The 23,985-nt window shown below is 44.3% G+C and overlaps 1 protein-coding gene across 6 annotated transcripts in view; it reads left to right on the top strand.

The window, feature by feature from the left end:
• TMEM255B (transmembrane protein 255B) overlaps positions 1-23,985 on the top strand; it is a 118,512-nt gene that overhangs the window by 62,674 nt on the left and 31,853 nt on the right. The gene's annotated exons all lie outside the window — the stretch shown is intronic.

The raw sequence follows: 23,985 nt of genomic DNA, 5'->3' as shown, positions 1-23,985 counted from the left end.
TTCATTGTTAATTGACATAGTAGAGTTAAAATCTGTAAGAACCTTTTTAGTAGATGGCCAGGAGGTTAAATCTAGCTGAAGGCTAAGTTAGATTTATTAATAATACTTTGTGTTACTTTCTGCCTTTTATCCAAGGAAAGACAGTTCAGTGAATAAAACAAAGGTGATATAATGTATTTACACTGACCCTCTGCTCTAAGGGCCCAGTTCAACAAAACACTTAAGCATGAGCTTATATCATATTGAGTAGAAATTAAGTTCTTCACTGACTCGGGATGGTGTTAAGCACATATTTACATGTTTTTCTAAATCAGGACCCATTGGACACTACATTCTGCTGTACAGGGAGGTTTCAAATGCTTAGGGGTTTATTTGTATAATTTTGCAGAGGAGGCCATGGCTGTTGGGAATAATAATGTAGTTATCTAGGGGTATGTCTACATAGCAGGGCTAAAGTCAAATTAAGCTATTCAGCTTCGGCTACTTCAATTGCATAACTTAACTCAAAATAGCTTAATGGTAATTCGATTTTTGGTGCTGTCTACACAGCAGGAAGTCAAAGGAAGAGCACTCTTCCTCCAACTTCCCTTACTCCTTGTGAAATGAGGGCTACTGTGAGTAGGAGTAAAAAGTCCTCTAGCTCAACATTATTTTGAAATAAAGGCTTGTAGTGTGTTTTTTATTTGTTCATTTTTTTTAATTGTATCCTTTGGTATATATGGTTGTGACTATTTTCTTCCACTATTTGATCTGAGGAAGTGGGTCTGGCCCACGAAAGCTCATCATCTAATAAACCATCTTGTTAGTCTTTAAAGTGCTACATTGTCCTGCATTTTGCTTCAACTACCCCAGACTAACACGGCTACATCTCTAACACGCACTATGGGTATGTTCGTTAATTCGAGCTAGGGTAGGCAAATCAGGCAACCAGAGTTGCAAATGAAGCCCAGGATTTAAATATCCCGGGCTTTATTTGCATGTTCCCATCCGGCCGCCATTTTTAAATCCCCCGTAGTTCATACAAACTGCCCGCAGCTACACGCGGCACAGACTAGGTAGTTTGAATTAAAGCTCCTAATTCGAGCTACTGTTATTCCTCCTGCAAGGAGGTTTAACGGTAGTTCGAATTAGGAGCATTAATTCAAACTACCTAGTCCGTGCTGCGTGTAGCCGCGGGCAGGTAGTTCGAACTACGGGCATTTAAAAATGGCGCCCGTCTGGGAATATACAAATGAAGCCCAGAATATTTAAATCCTGGGCTTCATTTGCAAGTTCGAATGCCTACATTAGCCACCCTAGTTCGAAGTAGGGTGGCAGTGTAGACATACCCTATGTTATTTTGGAATAACATCAGTTATTCTGAAAAAAATGCTGCTGGGTAGACATACCCTAGAGCTGGATGACTGCACCCATATGTGATGGTCAGTTGAAGCTCCCCCGCCCAAATATTTTGATCAAAGATCAGTTGCAAATATCTCAGAGTCTTTTAAAGGTGTGTCATATCAGAATTAATGGATTATGTTAGCCAAATAGGGTATGTACATTTCCTTCAAAGTTCATCCTTAAAACAAATTTTCCTCTTTATGTTTTTGATACCTGAGTAACTTGAACATATCTTTGTTTTAAATGTTGTCTGTCATATATTTAGTCTTCTGTGAGAAATATGAGTTTTGCCAAGTTTAGAAAAGTTTGTTTATAAAATAAAGAAAGTAGTGCACCAAGCCAACATCATATACTTTCCTTACTGGTTTACATGTGTGTTGGTGCAGTTATATAGATCCATCCAGAGAATCCAGCACACCAGTGCTTTTTGATGAGCTTTGATATAGTACGATTCAATATTCATGAACTTCTGAGATGTACTTCAACTTTGAAATTTATAGTGATGAGTCTGAGGAGACACTAAAAAACTCCCAACATTTGAACAATCAAGACATCCGCATGAATTCATTAATCAGTTTAGGCCATCTTAATTCATCGTATCATGGATTCATGTAGTTAAGACAGAAGGGACTATTAGATCAACTGGTATGACCTCAAAATATATTACAGGCCAATAATTTCACCCTGATATTACCATATAGAACACAATGACTGTTCTTTTACTAAAGCATATCTTGTTGTTGACTAAAGTGCATCTTCCAGAAAAGCATCCAGCCATTATCTGAAGACATCAAAAGATGGGGAATTCACTACTTCCCAGTCTAACTATTCCCCATTTCCCTTCCCTACTTGTATAACCCATGTATAACCCATGTTCTTTCTCCTTCAACTTCCATGTATAATTGCATCAAGGAATAACAAAAATCACAGCTCTGAATAATATCAGCTATCGAGTTAAAATATTACATTAAAGCCAAAGTTTAGAAATCAAATTTAGAAAAATTATTTATTATTTCTCTTAGTGGCAGTTCTAAGGCCTCCCTTCACCCCCAAATATCTACATGCTAATGCTCAGAAAATTAAAAACAATACTGTTCCCAGTGCAACACCGAGGGCTTGTCTACATTTACAGTGCTGCAGTGATACAGCTGCACCACTGGCCTGCCTACTGCTAATAACCATTGACAGACCTAAGCTCTAATAATTTATCTAGCTCTTTTTAAAACCTTATTATAGTCTTGGCCTTTACAGCATCCCCTAGCAAGGAGTTCCACAGGTTGACTGTGCACTGTGAGAAGAAATACTTCCTTTAGTTTGTTTAAAACCTGTTGACTGTTAATTTCATTGGGTGACTCCCTAGCCTCCATACCAGGCTGGGAATAGTTTTGCAATGCTGGTATGTAAGGTGCAGCAGTAATAACAACATGTAAAATACACAGGGGTGATAATATAAGAAATTAACAAGGCAATAGTTTAACTGGTTCCATCTCAAAAAAGATATATTAGAATTGGATAAAACAGAGAAGGGCAACAAAAATGATTAGGAGTATGGAACAGCTTTCATATAAAGAGAGATTTAAAAAGACTAGGGCAGTTTAAAAACAGAGAGGACTAAGGACGGATTTGAAAGAGGTCTATTAAATCATGAATGGTATTGGAGAAAGTGTATAATCCTTCACATAGTACACAAATCAGAGAGTACTCTATTAAATTCATAATCATCATAGTCAAATGCATGGTTTCTAACGTAAGGAAGTAATTCTGCACACAATAAAGAGTCAATCTGTGAAATTCATTGCTGGGGATGTTGTGAAGGACAACAGGATAACAGGGTTCAAAAAGAAATTAGACAAGTTCACAGAGAATAGGTCCATCAATGGCTATTAGCGAAGATGTTCAGGAATGCAATCCCATGCTCTGGATATCTCTAAACTTCTGATTGCCAAATGCTGGGACTGTATGACAAGGGATAGATTACTCAATAAAATGTCTTATTCTCTTCATTCCCTCAGAAGCATCTGACACTGGAGGACAGGATATTGGGCAACGTGGACCATTGGTCTGACCCAGTATGGCTGTTTCATTCGTGAGATGGCACCATCAGCTCCTCACTTTCCTGGTTCTTACCTGGTTCATTGGGGTATAATAGCCTGTCTCTTCTGGGCACAAGATGATCACAATGGGTTCTATAATGAATGTTCTGAATCCCCCCCCCCCCAGAATTTGTCTCTTGGAAGGGAAATTATGGTCCAAAGCTGGCAAAAGTGCCTTTATTTGGACTAAATACAGGACTATGTAGCACTTTAAAGACTAACAAGATGGTTTATTAGATGATGAGCTTTTGTGGGCCAGACCCACTTCCTCAGATCAAATAGTGGAAGAAAATAGTCACAGCCATATATACCAAAGGATACAATTTTAAAAAAATGAACACATATGAAAAGGACAAATCACATTTCAGAACAGAAGGGGGATGCGGGGGGGGGGGGGGGGGGGAGGAAGGTGAATGCCAGTGAGTTAATGATATTAGAGGTGGGGAAGGGTAGATGTCTGTGAGTTAATAGTATTAGAGGTGATAATTGGGGAAGCTATCTTTGTAATGGCTAAGATAGCTGGAGTCTTTGTTAAGTCCCCTGCGGAGAGTGTCGAATTTTAGCATGAATGCCAGTTCAGAGGATTCCCTTTCAAGTGCAGATTTGAATGTCTTCTGAAGTAGGATGCAGGTTAGCAGGACTGAACTCTTCTCCGTTATTTTTATGTTCTTCTGTTCTCTAAAAGCACAAAATACCCAATAAACTGACAGTGGATTTGTGACAGACAGTAAATTAGGACATTGTGATGCTATAAAACCAAAAGCCCTGTAATGAAATATGCAATTGAAAGGGAAGTGTGGAAGTTATTGAACATTAGAGGAAAGGGTCATTAGGACTATGTAGAGAAGTTTGAAAGAAGGTAATGGTGAAAAATCAGGGGGTGGTGGGCAGGGGGGGAGGGAGGAATTGCCAGAGGGAGAAAAAAACAGAGTAAGGCTGGCTTTGGGAGGAAAAATAGACTTCTCTGATACCTCATACCTGGTTTTTGTTCTGCTCATTCTACCAGAACAGCTCTCTCTATTGTTATTAATACTTTGCTTCTAGCTAACACCAAAGATCTCACTGCTGTTCTATCCTACTTGATTTATCAGTGACTTTTGAGATTGAGCATTACTATCTTCTCCTTCATTGCATGGGCACCTACATCCTGCTAACTCCATAGTGCAACTTCTCTCCTTCCCCCCCCCCATCCCTTACATGATTATTGCCAGGTTACTCCAGGATAATAATTCCTCTCTCTCTCTCTCTCTCTCTCTCTCGCACACACACACCTCTAAATTGGTGTCCTACAGGTTCCTGTTCCCCTAAAATTTTTCTCCATATTTTGCCCTGCATGTCAATGTTATCTCTGCTCAGGGCTACAAAGTTCTGGACCAAACCCTGGCTATGGTTGAGGGGTATACGCACAAGCTGAATGGGGGTCAGCAAAAGTGTGTGTGCAAAATCAGCACACAGCATATATTACGTATTCCCAAAATTCAGAGTACAAATTGAACCTCTGTGGTCCGGGACTCTCTGATCTGGCAACATTCGTGGTCTTGCCAGACCAGAGAGTCCCAGTGGCAGAGGTTGCTCGGGGCTGGGAGCCGAGCATATTGGAGGGGCTAGCAGGGCAGCGGTGCCCACAGCTGGTGGGATAAGGAAGCTAGCGGGGCTGCCAGAGCTTGTGGGATGCAGAGCCAGCAGAGCTGCCAGAGCCATGGGAGCTCATGGGGCTGCCACAGCTGGGAAGTCTGGGGCAGCAGTGCCAGGTGGCTAGGGAGAGGAGCCCAGCAGAGAGGCTGACAATCCCTCCACCTCCCCTGATCTAGCAATCTCCCTTGTCCGGGACCTGTCAGGCCCCAAAGGTGTCAGACCAGGGTGTGTGTGTGTGTGGGGGGGGAGTTAGTCCAACCAGTAACCTCAAAGCTAAGTAATTGCAAAGGGGCTGCAGAAAGCCTTACAATCAGTGCCTACATTTTTCAGTGTGTTTGACCAATATTTTTGCAAAAAAATGTAAACATTATATTAATCAGTGGAGAGAGGCCTATCATTAGCACAATAATAAGATTCCCTAACCATTCAAAACTGAGCATGTGCTGTTTTGAAACATTGTAAAACTTTCCCTGCACACTACATTTCTTAAAATAGGAAAGGGAAACGGAAATGCCTGATTTTTAAACAATGAATGAGATTGCATTGGCAAGCAACTTTCTGACGCTTTCCTGCTACTCATGGGACCACTTGTCCCTCTCACTCTAGAAAGTAGCAGATATTTCTGGTTCATACTGCGCATATCTGAGGGTAGAGTTCAATCTATTAAAAAGGACACCCATTACCACAGCAGCACGCAGGGCATGTCTGCACTAAAGGACAAGGTCGACTTAAGATACACAACTCCAGCTATGTTAATTATGTAGCTGTAGTCAACGTTATCTCAAATCACCATCCACACAGCGGGAGGTTGATGGGAGCAAATGCTCCCATCTGCTTCCCTTACTCCTCGTGAAGAGCAGGAGTACCGGTGCCAAAGAGGGTGCCCTCTCGGTTTGAATTAGTGGGTATTAACTAGACCTGCTAAATTGAACCCCAGAAGATTGAGCATTACAGCGTCGATCTCGCATATAGTATAGTCATGGCCTCAGATACTACAGGTTGGACCTCCCAAAATGGGGAATGTCTGGTCCAGCAACATCCATGATCCATGGATGTTCCTGGACCAGGGAGTCTAAGCTGGGAGCCCAGTGGCGGAAGGGCTGGCCGCTGAGAGCCCTACTGGGCTGGGAGCCTGGTGGATCTGGTGTAGGGATGTTAGATAGTGTGTAATTGAATAGTCATGTAACAACATGAAATGTTAGCAGTTACACAACTATTCGATAGTCCCCAGAGGCGGGATTAGGGTTGCCAGGTGTCCGATATTCACCCGGACAGTCTGGTATTTTCGCCTCCTGTCTGGTAAAAAAAATTCAGAGAATTCCAAACACCTAAAATGTCCGGTATTTTCTGATTTTTTTCCTCAGCCAGGAGGCGAAAATGCCGGGCACCTGGCAACCCTACAAACACTCAGCGCCCAGCCCTGAACCCGCTCCTGGATCCCAACACCCCCAGCCTCCCGACCCCAGCCCCCATGCTTCCCTGGTTCCGCAAGGCAGCTGGCACAAAATGGCTGCTAACCAAGGGGAAGCAACGCTTCCCCTGGGTCTTAGTGCTCAACCGCTCCCCTGTTCCTATCCCTGCACTCACTCTTAAAGGGGACATGCTGTTTTAATGCTGTTTTATTTTTAAAAAAATGCTTTTTGCTTAATAAGTCTTGGAGTCCCTTTTTTTGGGGGGGGGGCTCAACTACTTTGGTTCCCCCCCCTTTTTTTTCCTTCAACAGAATTTTTTCCCAGTGTTTTTTTTTTTGGGGGGGGGGGGAAGGGTATTCAGTATTTTTGTTTCAACCATCTGGCAACCCTAGGCGGGGTGGCAACCAGTGCGCTCCCAACTTCACTCCCAGGGAGCCCCTTGACACTCCACGCTGCTGCTTCTGTATCAGAGGCAGCAGCACAGAGTGGCAGGCGGGAGCTGGTCATGAGGGGAGCCAGATACAGAGGCAACAGCGCGGGGTAGCAGCAGCTCCTGTCTGCAGGGAGTCCGAGATGCCCATGCCATCATGGCAGCCTCCTGCACTGATGCCTTTTTAAAGCTGGCTCCCCCCAGCACCGACTCCTACCTGCCCCCACTCCTGCTGCCTCCGTAGAGGCAGGAAGCAGCAAGGAGGGGGCAGGCGAGTCTGTGGAGCCGGCATGTGCGGGGAGCTTGCTTATCTCCTCGTATGTATTGGCTCCCACCTGTCCCCCTCGCCCTCCACGTTGCTTCCTCTCTATCAGAGACAGCAACATAGGGGGTGGGGCAGGTGGATCCGGTGCTTATGGGGAGCCAGGTTTTAAGCCAGCTCCTCATGGGCACCAGCTCCCACTCCCCCCATCTTGCTGCCTTTGATGCAGAGGCAGCAGGGGGAGGGGGGAAATGCGTGTAGTAACAAGATTAACCAATAAGCCCAGGGCTAATGGTTAATCGTGTAGCTGTCTACACATTGACATCCCTAGGCTGGCAGCAGTGGGTCTGGGGTTGGGACTGGGATGGGGCCGGAGACCTGTTAGCACAACCGGAGCTGGGGCTGGGGTTGTGGCAGCTACGGCAGCCCTGTAGAAGGGCTAAGGCCTGGGACGTGGCAGCTTGGGCTGCCAGGGCTGCAGCAGCATGGCAGCCTTGCAAGAGAGGTAGGTCATGGCAATGGAGGAGGCTGGAGCCAGAAGTGGGGAGGGGCAGTGGGCTGGAGGGGCAGTAGCAGGGGACTTCTCCTGGTCTGGCAAATTCCCTCATTCAGAACTGGTCAGGTCCCAAGGGTGCCAGACCAGAGGTCCAACCTGTGTGAAAGTGGATTCTCTTTGTAATGGCTAGAGTGTGACTTGGACAATGCACTTACACAGGGGTGTAAGAACCTGACTGTAGCTGATCCGTCCTTGGGTCCTGGTGTATGGAAGGAAATGGGGCTGTGCACCCATTTACTAGACCAAGTAGTGAGGGAGACAAGACATACAGATAGGAGAGGAACAGGGTGAGTGTATGGATTTCATTTCAAATTACGAGAGGTTCAGAAATCATCACACTTTATTCATAGCATAGAACCATAGAGCTGGAAGAGACCTCAGAAGGTCATCAAGTCCAGCCCCCTGCTCATCCCATCCCACTCTAGATGTTGGTGCCTGTACTACATTCTAAAAAGCTAGAGTGTCATTTTTGCTTCTCTGAACTGGACTAGTTCCAGTGCTGAAGGCTGAGCAAATGCTGTGGTTTTAATAACCTCTTCCTCATAAAATAGATTTATTTCCCCATCGTTCCTAGGAATGATTTATCTTCCTTACCGCCCTTTCAAAGGCCTCTCTTTACAATTTCAGTTTAACTTGACATACTGGGTCCTTCTCTTCTCTTGATACTTTAGACTATTAAAATAATCATTTAAGTTCTTTCTAATCATTTGGCACTTAAAGAGAGCTAGTTTACCGTATTTTAAGAATATTGAAATGGGTATATGGCTTCATATGTTTCATTAAACATTTCTTCCAGGGTTTTGCTTCCATTTAAAAGAATGGTGTGGAAGTAATTCGCATTAAATTGCTCATCTTCATTGACCAATTTAAATAATATTATGCACACTCACTTTAACATGCTATTCGCTTTTGGTCTGAGCAGCACCACTTTGCACTGGAGCCAATAGGAAGTGCAGGCATTCATCACCTTTGAAAATCAACAGCTTCCTTACAAGCAGTATCGTCATTCTTCCTCCTGCTATATTGTCAATGTTCTACCTGTCGCATCTTTCTCATTCACTAGTAGTTACTGGATGAAATCCTATAGAGAAGCTCCTTCACAGCAGACGCAGAACTCTTGCAAATGCAAATTAAAACTGAAGTGTCATGCATCTTAATAAAGGGCTAGACCTTCTCATCTGTGTAGGGAAGACTGGGAATGGAAAGGAAAAATAGAGCTTATAAAAATGCAGAAAAATGTCATGGAAAATTTTCAAAACACGTTCATCAAAAATTTCAAATACCGTATATATTAGAGTATAAGCCGAGTTTTTCAGCACATTTTTTGTGCTGAAAAATGCCCCCCTCAGCTTATACTCGAGTCAGCGTCTCGAGAACTGAGGAAAGTGAGTACGCTGGTCAGGTTCTAAGGCATCCAGGTTGTCGTATCTGTCAGGAGGTGTTATTGTTATGGACTGCGCTGTAAATTCATCATCAAAGTATCTCGTGTCAATTTCTGAGGTCTGAAAGCTCTATGTATGTGCGATGAACAGCGCACATACATAGGCTTGTTGGCTGCACAGTGACTGCCAGTGATTGGCTTGTCACTGTGCTGTGGGCAGGGGGCGGGTTCGGAGGCAGAAGCGCGGCTCGGCGCAGGCTGAAGAGAAGAGATAAGGTAAGGGGCCTGAATGGAAAGGATAAAATCCTTATGGAAAGCAGGATCTGCCCAGGGATTGTGGAAATATTTTATCCTCTGTGTTGGGGGAATGGTATATGTGGAGAGGGAGTTGCCATCTGCAAGTTATGGTGGTTCAACCAATGTTAGCTGCCACATGGATTCCTGCCCGGAAAACCAGTGGAGTAAAGTGAGTCTGACACACACACACACACACACACACACACACACACACACACACACACACACACACACACACACACACACACACACACACACACACACACACAGAGAGAGAGAGAGAGAGAGAGAGAGAGAGAGAGAGAGAGACTGCTTCTTAGCTGATGCACAGTCAAGGCAAAATGATTCTGTGGGATTAGGTGAGAAGTGGGATCATGTCATGAGACACCTTCTTATTGAGACATTTCCCTCACCGTAACTCACTCCACATATGGCACAGAATGAAGGGGAGCATGCAAATAAAGGGACAAACACTCCAGAGTTTGTATTCTGTGGCTTCTAACATTTGTTTGAACTTTATTGCTATATACAATTACTTAGTTACATTAAATTCATTTGTTTATTTAAATACAGTTCCGTAGTAGCAGCACCCACAGTTGCCTGTGTAATGCTAACAGGCAGAATGGAACTTGGGCACCTCTGGAGCTTAGTGCATGAGCCTTTATCACAGGAGCTAAAAGATAGCTATTAGCTAAGGCAGTAGAATAGATTTATTATTTAGTGGTGTCAGTGCCACTAGATGGGGCAGTTCACCGCACCCAGCAGGTGTGTGGGTTATACTGGGATTTATAGTTTTATGTACTAGAAGTATATGGTGCATTTAAAAATATAGTTTTCTGCAGTGCACATTACTGGCAGAGCATTCTGTTAATCCACCAGGAGGCCAAAGTTTCTTTCTAGAAGATGTTGACCATAAGCTGCTCAGAGAGAGATTTATTTTAATATATTGTTTATTGTGCATTTTATTTTCTTGGATCTTACAAGAGTTAAGTCCTATAAAAGTTCTGGTGACATGGAATGGAAGGGGGATTTCAGGGGTTTTCCCCAATGGTGAAGTTATGCAAAATAAATTATTATTATTTTATAAAAGTACACAAAAGATGCTGTTTTTGCTGCAAAAAAATTGCAAATTGCAGACTGAATTTTGTACATCTAGATGTAGAACTTTAGAAAGTAGAAGGTGAAAATAATTGTCAGAACAACATGTTTGTGGTTCCACAGTGTATAATTTTAATACTTAAATTAGGCATTGCCAGGTTCTGGTATATAAAGTGGTGGGTGGGGGTGAGGGGGAGAAATATTCTATTCCTATGGATCTAGCCTACTTATTCAACCCATATATTCACTAATGTCCTGCTGGTCATAGCCAAGTTTCCTCTAACATTTTAAAAAACAAAATATTCTTTATATATGAATCCAAAAGAATTAGGGAACTGATCATTCATAAAAGTCCCTGGAATTTCTAGAGGTTACTTAACTTAGCAACTGCACAACTTCTTTGAGCTTTGTCCAAATTATTTATTGTCTTCTCCTCTTGCTAAAGAAGCAGTTCTTCATTACTGAGATTTAGGAATGGCAGGAGCTTCAGAACACTACCCTTCATATTAAAGTACTTTTTCTAATAACTGAACACAACAGCAGTCAGCTCATTTTGACTTGTAAACAGAGGATTTTGGAATTCATACTTTCCATGGGCTGCCAGATTCAGCAGTGGCTGGGAGTTTAACCAGTAAGGTTAACTAATAAACTGATGCTTATCGATTAGTTGTTTTTAATTAAATTCTAATGTCTCTAGTGCACAACTATCTGTAAACTCAGGGAATACTCAGGCCTCGCTCAGGGTATGTCTACACTACAAAGTTAATTCGAACTAACAGACATTAGTTCGAATTAACTTTGATAGGCGCTACACAGGCAAAGCGCTAGTTCGAACTTAATTCGAACTAGCGGAGCGCTTAATTCGAACAAGGTAAACCTCATTCTATGAGGACTAACGCCTAGTTCGAATTAAGTAATTCAGATTAAGGGCTGTGTAGCCACTTAATTCGAACTAGTGGGAGGCTAGCCCTCCCCAGCTTGCCCTGGTCGCCACTCTGGGCACCACCAGGGAAACTCGTCTGCCCCCCTCCTGGCCCCGGAGCCCTTAAAGGGGCACGGTCTGGCTAAGGTGCCCGTGCCAGGTGCAAGCCTGTCAGCACTCAGCCAGCCGACCCTGCACCTGGCACGGCTCGAGCCGGCCACCTGCTGCCACCCAGCCCTCCGCCTCTTCCCGGGACCAGGCTGGCGGCTCCCAGGAGCCTGCCCAGGTCCGCAAGAGGCGGGCGCCCACCTGGTCTAGTGCGGAGATCGTGGACCTCATCCACGACCTCCGCACTAGGCACAGGAAAGTGGCCGTCTAGGGCAGGAGAGCTGCCAGCCTGGCCACCCAGGAGCAGGTTTGCATGAAAATCAGGGTGGTCCAGTGAGACCCCCGACCCTGAGCCCTGAGCTTAGAATGGCCGTACTGGGTCAGACCAAAGGTCCGTCTAGCCTAGTAGCCTGTCTGCCGACAGCGGCCAACACTAGGGACCCTGGAGGGGATGGACCGAAGACAATGACCAAGCCATTTGTCTCATGCCATCCATCTCCAGCCTTCCACAAACAGAGGCCAAGGACACCATTTCTACCCCCTGGCTAATAGCACTCCATGGACCCAACCTCCATGAATTTATCTAACTTCTCTTTAAACTCTGTTCTAGTTCTAGCCTTCACAGCCTCCTGCAGCAAGGAGTTCCACAGGTTGACTCTTTGCTTTGTGAAGAAGAACTTTCTGTTATTAGTTTGAAGCCTTCTACCCATTCATTTCATTTGGTGTCCTCTAGTCCTTCTACTATGGGAACTAATGGAGAACTTTTCTTTATGCACTCTCTCCACACCACTCATGCTTTTATAGACCTCTATCATATCCCCCCTCAGTCTCCTCTTTTCTAAGCTGAAAAGTCCCAGTCTCTTTAGCCTCTCTTCATATGGGACCTGTTCCAAACCCCTGATCATTTTAGTTGCCCTCCCCTCTCCCAGCCTCTCTCTTCCCCTCTCCCACCTCCTTTTCCCAGTTTCCCTGAGTTTTGTTCAATAAAGAGAGTTTCTATTTTTGAACACACGTGTCCTTTATTTTGTACATCAGGAAGGGGGGGCTAGGGAGGAGTAAGTGGAAGGAGGTGAGGGAGGAATGGGGTACGAGTCCCCAATGGGGAGGACTGGGGTGGCTCTGCGGGCTCCTAGGGGTGGAAGCTCTCCTGAAGCCCCCCAATTGACCTCCCCCCGGATGGCAGCCTGTGGCAAGTGCAGCCGGGCTGATGCCCCAGTGCTGTGATGTGCCGAGTGTGGGCACTGAGGGCACTCCAAGCCAGGACTGCTTTGCAAGCGGGGAACCCCTGAGAACTGTCTGTCTGGGGTGGGGGTCAGGTCCCTTTAAGTACAGCTCTCAGCTAGCCTGAGACAGCAGCTCCACGCTCTAAGTCCTAATCTGATGCCCTGCCGGCACTGCTTCCGGCCATCCTTAACCTCGGTTCAGGGTCCACTCAATGTGGACATGCTAGTTCGAATTAGCAAAATGCTAATTCGAACTAATTTTTAGGTCTAGATGCATATCTCATTTGCATATCTTGGGCTCTCATTTGCATATCTTCTTCCGATCCTTTTTGCGGAAGAGGTTTTTATGATAAAAAGGCCCTGTGTAGATGGGGCCATTTGTCGGGAAAAAAACCTTTTGCACAAGAGCCGGTAAACCTCATTTTTTGAGGAATAAGGGGAAAAGGATCGGAAGAAGATATGCAAATGAGCGCTCCATTTGCATTTCCTCTTCCACAAAAAACACACAGCGTAGAGATAGCCTCAGAGTCTGATGGATGGGTGGGGCAGGTAATGTGTTTGCTGAAACCTCTTGTTTCTCTTGGCCCAGTTTACCCAGGAGCCATAGTGTTCTGTGGGAGGTGCTAGACAAGAAAGGGGCATTTTGTTAGTGTATTCATGACTGAGGACAGTTGGTCACTGTAGTGTCTCATTAAATCAATCAGAGCTGTCCCTATCAGAGCTGTTTGAAACACGAGAAAATTGTATCCCTTTTTTGAAAAAAAAATGTTTTGACAGTTCTATAGCTGATTGGAAAATTGAAAGGACTTTTTTTGCAAGAAGTATTCTTGAAAAATGTAATCTTAATTTAATTGAAAATGTCCAGGCTCTATATATTTCCCTCAGGCCATGTATACGCTAAGCAATTATTCAAATTTATGAAGTTCGATTCTTGGGCACCAAATTTTACAAATTCGAATTAAGTTAGTTAACTAATTCGAATTAAGTTAGTTCGAATCAGTGCTTTAGTGTAGGCATACCCTCAGGGAGTAATCAGTACAAAGACCTAATTTATCAACAAGAAACAAACAAATGAGAATCTCAGAATTTAGGAGCTTTGATAGCCATGAATACAGTTCTGGAGGATAAAAAATAATTGATAAATAAAAATAAAAATGAGCACTTAATGTATAATCATTTTAATAAATAAATAATGTTTCACATCCCCAACATGCACATAAACATTACTTACCAAGGTTTGTGCTTGTTACAGCCTTCAGAAACTAGAAGATGGACTCAGAGAACATGGAATTTTCATTGTTTTGTCCATTATGTGTGTGTTTTTCACTAAGGAAACAAAAAACGGAGATAAGAAAACCTTATTCCACACCTGAGCAAAAAACCCCAAATAAATCCAGAAACCAGTTGTGCCAAATCTGCTGGAGACATTGTTCAAAGGATATTTTATCTTTCAAAAATTGCAGTGGGATGTTGCCAGCTTCCAGGAGAATATATGTGTTGTGCTTGGGGGTATGTCTACACTGTAGTGTTATTACGGAATAATGTTATTTCAAAATTTAAAAAAAGTGCCTCTGCACAGCAAGGCATTATTTTGAAATAATGTCAATCTGGAGGACGTTTTACTCTGACTCCTGCAACCCTCATTTCATGAGGAGTAAGGGAAGTCGAAGGAAGAATGTTCTTCCTTCAATTTTCTGCTGAATTGGCATCCCCAAAAGCCTAATTAAGGGTATGTCTACACTACAGCATTATTTCGAAATATCTTATTTCGAAATAGTTAATTTGAAATAAGTTATTTTGAAATAACGTGTCTAGACACAAAATGCATTTCGAAATAGCGCGTCTACATTGAGTGGATGATGAATCGCATTTAAGGCCGGCTGGAACCAGGTCCGGCAGGGCATCAGGTTAGGAGTTATTTTGTGTGGCTGCTTCCTGATGCTATCTGAGGACTGTACTTAAAAGGACCCTTCCCCTCCACCTCCCCCCAGGCAGCCGGTTCTCAGGTTTCCCTGCTTGCTTGCCTACCTCAATGAGGGACAGCAAAACATTTTGTCTCTGCGTGCTCTGGTTGCCCTCACTCAGGACACCACAGCACTATGCAACATGGAGCCGGAGCTGACCCTGGGCACTCTGGTGCTTCTCCTGGACATGTTGCTGTGAGCCTGGCTGCACTTTCTGCAGGCTTTCATCCGGTAGGTCCATCGGGGGACTGACAGTATCCAGGAGGCCTTGTGGGAGAGCTTCCACCCTGAGGAGCACCCTGGTCTGCCCTATTGGGGGCTTGTGCCTCATTTCTCCCTCACATCCTTCCACTTACCCCTTCCTAACCGCTCTTCCTGATGTCAAATAAAATAAATGTATTTTCATGAACATAAACTCTCTTTATTTAACAAAATTGGGGTGGGGAGATGAAACTCTGGTGAGACTGGGGAAAGGAGGTGGGAGGGGGAAGAGAGAGGGTGGGAGAGGGGAGAGAGAGACCTACGAGGAGGGAGCTAGAAGTGGGAAGCAAGGAGAAGAATGGGGAGGGAAAGCTCAGGGCTCAGGGTTGGGGTGTCTCGCCAGACCAACTTGATTTTCATGCAAACCTGCTCCTGGGTTCGCATGTGGCCTTTGGTGGCCAGGCTGGCAGCTACCCTGCCATAGACGGCTGCATTCCTCCGTCCAGTGCGGAGAACATGGATGTTGGGGGCATCCCCCCCAAACCTGAATAAGAAACAGACTATGTAGCACTTTAAAGACTAACAAGATGGTTTAATAGGTGATGAGCTTTCGTGGGCCAGACCCACTTCCTCAGATCAAATAGTGGAAGAAAATTGTCACAACCATATATACCAAAGTATACAATTTAAAAAAATGAACACATGAAAAGGACAAATCAAGTTTCAGAACAGAAGGGGGATGGGGGGGGGTAAATGTGAGTTAATGATATTAGAGGTGATAATTGGGGAAGCTATCTTTGTAATGGGTAAGATAATTAATGTCTTTGTTTAAGCTTACGTGTAAAGTGTCGAATTTAAGCATGAATGACAGTTCAGAGGATTCTCTTTCAAGTGAAGTCTTAAAAGGTCTTTAAAGCAGGATGCAGGTAATCAAGTCATTGAGACAGTGTCCTTTCTGGTTGAAATGGCAAGAAACTGTTTTTTCTTTGTGATCCTGTCTAATATCTGTTTTGTGGGCATTGGTTCTTTGACGAAGTATCTGAGATGTTTGTCCAATATACATAGCAGACAGACACTTTCGGCACATGATAGCATAAATTATATTTCTGGATGAGCAGGAATATGTGTTCTTGATCTTATAACTCACTTGGTTAGGTCCAATAATGGTATCAGCAGAGTGAATATGTGGACAAAGCTGGCAACGGGGTTTGTTGCAAGGGAAGGTACCAGGGTTGGTATTAGCGTGTATAAGTTGGGGGCTGTAGGTGATGACAAATGGTGTTCTATTGTTGGTTTTCTTGGGTCTGTCTTGAAGTAGATGGTTTCTAGGTATTCATCTGACCCTGGACCAGGAAGGCACCCGCCGTCTCCGGGCCCTGTCAGGCTCCTGGGAGCTGGCAGACTGCTCTTGGGGAGCGGTGGAGGGCTGGCTGCCAGTGGCTTGCTAGTTCATGTTTTGGGGCCTCTGGGTCAGGGGCAGTGACTGCTGGCTCTGGGCTGACAGGCTTGGAGCTGGCACAGGCACTGTGGCCAGAGTCAACCCCTTTAAGGGCTCCGGGGAGGGAGGAGAGTGAAGAGTGTTCTTGGTTGAGGCTGGAGTGGCCACCAGGCCACCCTGGGAAGTCTGGAGGCCCCCTGTTTCAATGTAAGTGTCTACACAGCACTTATTTCGAAATAGCTATTTTGAATTTGGCATTATTCCTCGTGGAATGAGGTTTACCAAATTTGAAATAAGTGCTCCGCTATTTTGATTTAATTTCGAAATAGCGGTTTGGCTGTGTAGACGCTAGCAAAGTTATTTCAAAATTAATGGCTGTTATTTTGAAATAACTTTGCTGTGTAGACATACCCTAAGCTATTTCTGCTGCTTTTTAAAAGCAAACAACATTGTTGGGGTGACGTCTTTAAAGAGAGATGATTCAGAGTGGGCAGATAGGAAAGCACTTCTAGTCATAGACTTTCCTGAGGATTTCCTGATTTACTGGCAAAGCGAGTTAGTTATGTGCCATAATTAACACATTTTCAAGAAAAATTGTCATTTTTCCCAGTAGTCTGGAAACTGGGAAAGCATAGTGCTGAGCTCATGCTAAATCTTCATGTGACTACTATTTGTATCTCCCATAGCACAGACCTGCCCAAAGCTCTGTGCGTATATTAAAAATGGCATTTTTACTGTGCTTGTGTATAATGTGTGCCCAATAAAAAATACATCAATCTGTTTTAAGATGTTTTTAATAGAACCTCTTTAATTTATCTTTAGTAATATTTGGATATGTTACAAAAGTATGTTCTTGGTGTGAATGTTAGAGTTAATGTTAATAGCTACATACTACATCTACACTACAGGCTTTTTGCGGAAAAACAGCTGTTCTTGCGCAAAAACTTGCGGAGCGTCTACACTGCACACATGTTCTTGCGCAAGTAAACTTACAGTAAAGCATCAGAAGAGAGGGCTTCTTGCGCAAGAGTCATTCCTTTCCCCACGAGGAATAAGCCCTCTTGCACAAGAAGGCAGTGTGGACAGGTAACAGGGGTTTCTTGAGCAAGAAATCCCTATGGCTAAAATGGCCATTAGAGCTTTCTTGCACAAGAGTGTCCACACTGCCATGGACGTTTTTGCGCAAAAGCACATCACTTGTGCAAAAGCACATGGCAGTGTGGACGCGCTCTTGCGCAAGACCTTTTGCGCAAGAAGCCTGAAGTGTAGACATAGCCATAGAGCAGTGGTCCCCAACCTTTTTGGGTGGTGGGCGCCGCGCGGGGCTGCTGGGCCACCCGGGGGCGGGGTCTAGGCCGCCTGGGGGCGGGGCCACCCAGGGGAGGTGCTGCGCATAGGCACTGAGGAGGAAAGCGCCCCTTTCTCTTTGACTCCCACCACACTCTCCGGGTAAACCCAGCCTATGTCCTTTCTCCCCTCCATACACATCCCTGTCCACACACATCCCGACTCCTCCGCCCCCCCCTCCATGCACTCACGGAAACCAATTTCCACCTTCTCTCCCGTCCCAGGCAAACCCGACCCCTCAGTGACTGGACCCAGTCCACCCCTCTTCTCTCCCCAACCTGATCCACCCTGTACCCTCTTCCCTCCCAGCCAAACCCGATCCCATCCATACCCGGTTTGCTCCCCTCTCCCACCTTCCCCCACTGATCGAATTCCGTCTCCTTTCCCTCTCCCCACCAAATCCTTGTGTCCCCTCCCCACAGCACGCGCGGAAATGTCGGAGCACTCTGTGGGGGTATGTCTACACTACAAAGTTAATTCAAACTAACGGACGTTAGTTCAAATTAACTTTAATAGGAGCTACACTAGCGCTCCGCTAGTTCGAATTTAAATTGAACTAGCGGAGCGCTTAGTTTGAACTAGGAAAACCTCTTTTTACGAGGATTAAGCCTAGTAATTTGAACTAGTGGGAGGCTAGCCCTCCCCAGGTTTCCCTGGTGGCCACTCTGGCCAACACCAGGGAAACTCGTCTGCCCCCCTCCCGGCCCCGGACCCCTTAAAGGGGCACGGGCTGGCTATGGTGCCCGTGCCAGGTGCAAGCCTGCCAGCACCCAGCCAGCAGACCCTGCACGTGGCACAGATCGAGCCACCCACCCGATGCCCCCCAGCCCTCCCCCTTTTCCCGGGACCAGGCTGGCGGCTCCCGGGAGCTTGCCCGGGACCGCAAGAGGTGGGCACCTGCCTGGGCTAGTGCAGACATCATGGACCTCGTCCACGATCTCCGCACTAGGCACAGGAAAGTGGCCGGCTAGGGCAGGAGAGCTGCCAGCCTGGTCACCCAGGAGCAGGTGTGCAAGAGAATCAAGGGGGTCCAGTGAGACCCCCGACCCTGAGCCCTGAGCTTACAATGGCCGTCCTGGGTCAGACCAAAGGTCCATCTAGCCCAGTAGCCTGTCTGCCGACAGTGGCCAACCCTAGGGACCCTGGAGGGGATGGACCGAAGACAGTGACCAAGCCATTTGTCTCGTGCGGAGGGGCTGGCGTGGTAGTGCGGAGGGGCCGACGTGGTAGTGCAGCTGGCTGGCAGCCCTGGACAAACACCTGGGAGCAGGAGCGAGGCAGAGCACTGGGTGGGGTGCTGCCTGCACCAGGGTCCAAGCTCCTAGTGGAGCAGGCGGAGGGTCTCCCGAGCTCTCCTGGCGCTGATTAGACAAGAGGCCGGAGGGAAGGGGATAGATGGGGGGAGGGGCTGAAATCAACAAGCAGCGCGGCACGGCAGCAGTGCGATTGGGGCAGCACTAGGCGGGTGCATATAAATGCCCCGGCGGGTGCCATGGCGCCCGCGAGCACCGTGTTGGGGACCACTGCCATAGAGTATAGGAGTGAACATACTGTATTTCTGCAAGTGTTGCTGTACATGTGTGTCAAGGATCAGAAGTTATCTCATATGCATATGCAGTCTGCAGATAGCAATATAAAAAATCAGACAGCACTTTATGAGCAATCTAGTAGGAATACTTTCATGGTTTTTAAACATGGCTCATTTTCCTTTGTCATTAAATGGGGCAATAAAATCATATAAGCGTTAATAAAGTATGACATATTGTAGGATAATTTTTAAACAGTTTTTAATGTTTCTGTGTGTCTCTTAATCTTCAGGCAGACTGCATTGTATTATGAGCAAGTACAAAAAATAACCTTTAAATCATGGTTCTTATCGATTCTGCTTTTCAGCAGCCTTAATACACTGCACAATCTAACCTTGATGACTGTGTCTCTGGTTTATTAATTTATTTGCATATCTGAATAAACCAAATGCTAATAAATCTTTAGTATCTTTGTGGCTCATTGATCTGTTAAATCTTAACCCTTTTACCACATAAAAATGTAGTTTGGAAACTAAATTTAGAAGCAGATTCATTGAGAGGTATTGATTGTGAGCAGAAAACTTTCTCTTTCATTTTCAAAATTACCTGCACACTTGAATGTTTGGGGTTATTATGCTGTTGCACACCAAAAAATTAGTTGTATTTACATTGACCACTACAAAAAAGTCTTGATCATTTTTTCCACACATTTCAGTAAAATAATGATTATTCTGAAAAGCTTGGTTAATTACCTACGTTCTCCTCCTCACAAGGACAATCAAGCAATGTGATCACACCAATGGCATCCCCTCAGTGGCCAAAGAAACAGGAAGGAGATTAGCAAGAACTTGTGTGGGGTTAAATAAGAAGGAAAGGTAAAGGTTAGAAACATCTGGTGATCTGGGAAGAGAAGAGTGGAAGATGTCTTCCTGTGTTTGGTGGTGGGAAAGCAGGCAATTCACTCACTTCCTCTAAAAATATGCAAGATAAACCATGTGTGACAACATAAGCCCTGACAGTCTCTTGGAAAGCTTATGGCAATGGAGGATATTAGCACATAGAAAGGTTAGGTCCAGCACTTTCATTATCACATATGAAGTTTGTATCTGCTGTGGACATAACAAATGGCAGTTTTTAATTAAGTTACTGATGTCTATGTTGTGAGCAAACATCATTTCTCTTTGTGTTGTGCTCCTCTTCAGCTTTGCTCACTACTCCTCTCTCTTCGCTCTCCTCCCCCCCCCCTCCTCAAGCAATGGAAGAAATTACTACTAAAGCCTAATGTTTTCCTAGACAAGAAAAATAACATTCTTCCATTTTTACAAGTGCTAGAAATAACATGTTATTTGTATCACTCTGGTATTTCCTGTTCCTCCAAAGAATAGAAGTTATTGAAGCAATTTGTTCTCTACTTGTGTGGTATAAACAAATATTATTGGATTCCATGCTAAGCTTCACCCAACCCTTAGGCCAGTTGTCTCCAAGCTGTTCCTTTATCTTGCCAAGGTAATAAGAAAGTCAAAGCCAGTAACACAATGAATGAGCTTTATTAATCTACCTGACTCATTCCTGCAGGCCTCTGCATTTTCTCGGATTGCCTTTTTGGGTTTTACAAATTTATATTGTTCATTACCAAATAAATATAAAATAATGAGAATAGATCCTAATTAGCACAACCCTAGCTTCAGCTGCCAGTTTATACTGCATTCACAGGTTTTGAAATAAAGCTGCTGCAGTGAAGGACAGATGATGGAAGGTTGAGATTTTGCTAATGGATTAAGAGTCCTTTACGTGTAAATTTTTAGGAAAATAGGGTTTTGGTGGATAACGGTGTTCTCACCCCTTTCCTTGCCATGATCTCACTGACACTCTATGAGGGAGCGTCTACACTGCACCCTTTGCTCAAAATAAGATAAGCAAATTGTGTATCTTATTTTGATTCTTTTTTGAAATAGGCTATTTCAAAATTTGGCGCATCTACACAGTGCCAAATTTCAAAATAAAACACTATTTCAAGACATCCCTTATCCCTCATGCCATGAGGTTTACAGGGATGCCTAAATAGTGCGTCCGCTATATTTCGCAATAGCAGACACTTTCAAAAGAATTGGGGATACCAGAGGTATCCCGAAATAGCATTGCAGTGTAGATGTACCGTAACAGAGCAGTTTCAGAGTTCATTAGATGTCCTAAACTAGACTTCAGCAACATATTAAAAACTTGAATGGAAAAATGCTGGAATTTTTTGTGTACGCCAACTTCAGCCATTCATTTCAGACTCATTCTTCCCACGTTCTTCTTTGCTTTGTGAAATACATCTGACAATAATAACAAGAAGGCACTTTAAAGACTAACAAATGTATTAGGGGATAAGCTTTCATGAGATACAACTCATTGCGTCAGATGCACTCATTAAATTCCTCCCCTGCATGCCCAGAATCCACAAAAGGGACTTAAGCATTGTGACATTCAGGTTACATCTAGACTACAGGCCTCTGTCGACAAAGAGTGTCTAGATTACAGCCCGTTCTGTTGACAAAGCAAACCGCTTTTTCGACAGAGAGTCTAGACGCTCTCTTTTGAAAAAACACAGCGCGGATGCAATAGCACCTTTTGTCGACAGAACTCTGTTGACAAAAGGCATTATTCCTCGTAGAAAGAGGTGAACTGCCATCAACAAAACTGCTGCGTTCTGTTGACTTACAGTAGTGTAGACTCAGGTATAGTTTTGACAAAAGTCCACTTTTGTCGACAAAACCCTGTAGTCCAGGCATACCCTCATTGTCACAATACCTAATTTTTAGGTACCTAGAAAACAATGCTGTGATCCACAAAGCCTGAGTTAGGCACTGAGACTCCCCATAAAGTGAATACGGAGAGAGTGGGGGCCTTAGAGTGGGTTCCACAAAGCAGCACTCTAGTCGGGAACTGTCTAGACTATCCAATGAAAGATGTTGACAAGAGGAGAGTGTCCTGACCCACACCCTTCTTGGAGTTTGGCACCTTAGTCCAGGCTGGAGGGAGAAACCTATCTCTGCTTGTGACTCCTGAACCAGGGGAAGATAGGTATTCTGCTGCGTAAGTCACATGCAGGATCCAGTAGGTATGTTCAAAGGCTGGCTAATTGTACACAAAGCAGGGGGAGAAAGGCCTATCTTAGAACTTTAACTTGATGGTTTAAAGCAGTGTTTCTCAACCTTTTCTTTTTATAAAGTACTCCTTTTAAAAATATATACATAAATAAGTATCCCCAGTACCTACAGATTTCAGACATACAATTTTTTTTCTACATTGCAACATGTTTATTTAAACAACTTAATAGTAGCCAGGTGGGCAATGAAATTTTTGGGTGTAAAAAGTACAAAAATAATATAATGCTGTAAAACTTAAAACAAAAATTCAGTTTTCTCCAAATTGCTGTTGTGTTGACGTACCCTCCAGACTTCTCTCAAGTACCCCTAAGGGTATTCGTACCACTGGTTGAGAAACACTGGTTTAAGGTACTCACCTGGCATGTAGGAGACCCCTGGCTCAAGTCCCCACTTCAGCCTGATGAAGAGAAGAAGGGATATGAAGAGGAATCAGCCAGCTTTCAGGTGAATGATCAAACCACTAGGCTGTGGGATAGTCTGATGTGGGGCTTCCTCAATCTCTCCCATTGAAACTGTTCCACATCAGTTATATAATCAAATATTAAATGTGCCAGAGAGTGTTTGAATGATTCTGTATGACAGTGGTTAGAGAACTCATCTGAGGTAGCAGCTCCTTTCTCCTCATCAGGTGGGGGGGGAGGGGGAGGACTTGAACTGGGGAGTCTCCCACATCTCCAAATGGGTACCCTAACCATTGGGCTAAAGATTGTAAGGGAAGCCATCCTGCTCTGAGCTATTTTGTGTGACCCCATCCCTGGGCCCCAGTCTGATAGGCAGCCTCTGAGCACGCCTACTGGAACAGGTCCCACATGTTATGTAAGTGGCCAAATGCTTATCTTCCTCAATTCATGCATCACTCTGACTCTGAAGCAGATGATGGGAGGCAGCAGAGTGCTTGCTCGAAGATGGAAACATAGGCTTTAGGTAACTTTTACTGCAAACACATAAGTGCTGAGTAACGTCAGGTACCTGCAGGGTTAGATGACTTCTGAACAGGTGTCTGGTGGATTGCAGCAGTGCCTAAAATGGGATTTAGGTGTCTAGAACTTTTGTGGATCCACCCATAGTCCTGAATTTGGCAGAGACAAACATCAGTAGCTTTCAAATAACCTTACATTTGCTAACTGGCTGCTGCTTGATGTATGTCCCCCCCTGCCAGGTTGTGGAGATTCCTGAGAGACTGTTCCTTTGTGTTATCACCGTGAAGATTTTGCATCAAACAAAAGCAGTACATTTGAGATATTGATTTACTATGAATTATGATCCCAGCTCTAGATTCTTCTCCTTAATATCATAATTGTTTTTACTTCCTTTTTTTTTTTTTTTTTTTTTTTTTGTATTGTAAGGGAAGGATTAGAGCACCACGGTCCTGTAGTACTAAAATTCAGTGCTATATTCAAAGATCCTATTTCATAGTCTGTGTTTTCTCTACGGCAACAGTTGTTTAAAATCTTTAAACGTGAGATACTGTATTTTACAAAAAATTACCTAATACTTTTCTTTAATTTTAAATTTAATTGGATTAGACAGTTATAGATGAGGAAATAGTGGCTGTAC

This window comes from Pelodiscus sinensis, chromosome 1, assembly GCF_049634645.1.
Source record: "Pelodiscus sinensis isolate JC-2024 chromosome 1, ASM4963464v1, whole genome shotgun sequence".
In the NCBI taxonomy this organism is placed as follows: domain Eukaryota; kingdom Metazoa; phylum Chordata; order Testudines; family Trionychidae; genus Pelodiscus; species Pelodiscus sinensis.
Note: the sequence above shows the minus strand (reverse complement) of the source record. Positions and strands in the feature narration are given on the sequence as shown.